Genomic DNA, 2,894 nt, shown 5'->3' with positions numbered 1-2,894 from the left:
AGATGCAAACGCACTATTCGAATCTGAATGCCCATCTACAAAAGAATATCCGCAGTAGAGTCACGTGCCACCTTATGACATGCATCACTGAGCAGGGGATGTTCCAACATCAAAAGTCACATCTGCATAAACCTAGATGGTGACGGCTACAACACATCCAAACTCTGTGGTATATGCTGTCACATATGTGGTATTTCGTGGCAATGTCATTAGACAACACGTGACTGTGTCTACCAAGTACTTACTGAGTCCTGAGTACAGGGGAAAGGGCCTGACTAAGACCCTGAGAGTAAGGCGTGGCTAACAACATATGAGAGGGAGAAACAGAGACTGAAGCTGACAGAGCGATTGAATCTGGATACCCCATTCTAGAAACACTCTCGATGCTTCTCCATATGTAAAGTGCCCTAACATATTTGTATCCTGAGTATGCCGGGGACAACACACATGGCCTGGGCTGAGTGGAGTAGTTCCCAAAGAAGACCAGTCTGCTATGCTGCAGGACAGTTGGTTACACTTATATGTGTATGTGTATGTGTATGTGTATGTGTATGTGTATGTGTATGTGTATGTGTATGTGTATGTGTATGTGTATGTGTATGTGTACAACATTGTGCAATGGATGAGTGTTTCTGACATCTAGTAGATGAACAAGGATATATCTGCATCCTGATTTTCAGGGGTATGCCTTACAGCAAAGGATTATCCCACCGCAGTGTCAATGGTGCCGAGGCTGAGAATCCCTGGTCAGAAGCATCCTGGGCAGTGCTCTGTGTGTGTTAGCAATGGCAGGGCATCCTTGAGCCCAGCGTGGAAGGCAGGAGGCTCAGGGAAAGGATTCAGTCTTTCACATCACAGTCACTGCTTGTGACATGAAAAGGCTGTGCCTGGCACTGTGAGAGACAGAGTGTCAACCCTGTAGACACGTGGGGTGGAACTGAACTGATGCAAGCTTAGGGAAGAGGAGGAAGAGATTGAGGCTGCATTGACCTGTGTGACAAAAGGCCAGGGTGTGGCTGGGAAGTGGAAGCCAGGGCTTGCTGTAGAAGCCTGAAGACCTAAGTTCCCCTTCCTCTAACCCCAGTGGGGACAGCTGAGGCAGGAGGGTCACTGGGGCTTGTCGTCTCTCAGTCTAGCTTTGTGTTAGTGTGTGAGAACCTGTCTCAGGGGAAAAAGAGAATCGGGGTAACATAGTCAGCCACCATCTTTTTCTGGCCTCCCAGAATGGACATAGGCATGTGCATCGTGTACAAGTGCTTTTCCATGCTGAGCCATCTCAATGGCCTCAGTAAATGTTTGGTGAAGCGGGCTGGAATGGAGAAACTGGTTTCCAGTCTGTGGGGATGTTCAGACCCTGTGCTGGGCACTCACAGCCAGATTAGGACCAGAAGGAAGGAAAAGAAAAGTAACAAGTCAGCAGCACAAGGCCAATTCAATTGGGAATCAACAGAAGCCTGGCTGAGTTTGGAGCTGGGCCCAGTGGGTTTAGGGATGAGGAGGAAGGAGCCGAGGACAGAGAGTGCTCTGCCACAGCCAAGAGCTTGGGCTGGATCTGAAGACAATGAAGGGGACTCTCCAGTAGACATCAGAGAAAGAGGAGTGAGCGAAGCCACAAAGGTGGGCAAAGACGCAGGGGAGGGAAGACAGGATGGACCTGGGAGCAAGGCAGAATGCTTGGTGTGGACAAATAATTCCGGGCCTGGGCAATGGTGGTCCTGGAACCTCCTTTAGATGGAGGACTGTGTCAGCTGCTTCAAGGGGGATTAGCAGGGGAATTATTTATGGTGGTAGCAAGCAAGGAGGCATTTAGCTTATACCCCACATCATACCAACGCGAACTGAGCACTGCGAGTTAAGGCCCTAATGCCATTCTAAATTAAATTCATCAGTGTCTTAATTAAGATCTATATTTAGTTCTTAATTAAAGGGGAGAGAAAAATCCACGATGTTGCATAGCAGAGATTTGGAATGGAGATAAATCATCTCTCTGCCAGCATACTGGGCACATGCCCACCCACTCCGGAGACTCAGCCCCCTGCCCGAGCTGAAGCCCTTCCATCTCCTTCCGGCCACTCCTTCCTCTTTCCTCTTCTTTTCCTTCCTCTTTCCTCCTTCCTTTCCCCCTCTTTCATTACTTTCTTTTTGATCAAGTATCTATATCTGTGCTGAGAACCTACCATTGCCATGTACCAAGCTTTGATCTTGGGGTACAGCACCCGAAGTCCACAGAAGGATGTCAGTGGGCACACTTGCCCCAGCTTCGAGATACCCCAGGTCCCCCATCAGTGGTTTCTTGGGGGTGACACCCTAGGCAGTGCTTCTGGCATCAAGGTAGCATGAGAGTGGTAGATAACTGTCCTATAACGTGGTGGGCAATGACTCGACCTGAGACCTTGGACAAGTCCCTTCACCTCTTGGTATGTCATGCAAAGCTTCTCTCAAACAAAAACATACAATGTCACAGCCTGAGGGAGAGAGTCACCACCGGGAGACTTGTGTTTACACCCAGCTGCATGCACACCTGGCTTTCTGTGTGTCACTGTGCCCAGATTGCTATGGGGACATTCAGATGAGACAGTGTGTGGGAGAGACCATGCATGGCCCTATGCTGTACAAATGGCGTGTTTATTTTTATGGGGTGCTCAAGACACTGCCATGAAGACCACTGAAACTCTGGAGAGGAACACCACCTCCAAGGCTATTTAAAGGAATATGAAGTTGGGAAGTCGAGGGGTTACCTGCAAGCAGGAGAAGCTCTGGAATTCACGGGTCTACAGTTTGGGTTTGAGTCTGGGGTTTTTAAAAAGCTGTGAGGTGGAAGCTTTGGGCCGATGGTTAAAAAAAATAATAATCCCATGTGTGCAGTTGGCTGCCCAGTTAACATAGTAAGACTG

This window comes from Rattus rattus, chromosome 8, assembly GCF_011064425.1.
Source record: "Rattus rattus isolate New Zealand chromosome 8, Rrattus_CSIRO_v1, whole genome shotgun sequence".
Classification (NCBI taxonomy): Eukaryota; Metazoa; Chordata; class Mammalia; order Rodentia; family Muridae; genus Rattus; species Rattus rattus.
Note: the sequence above shows the minus strand (reverse complement) of the source record.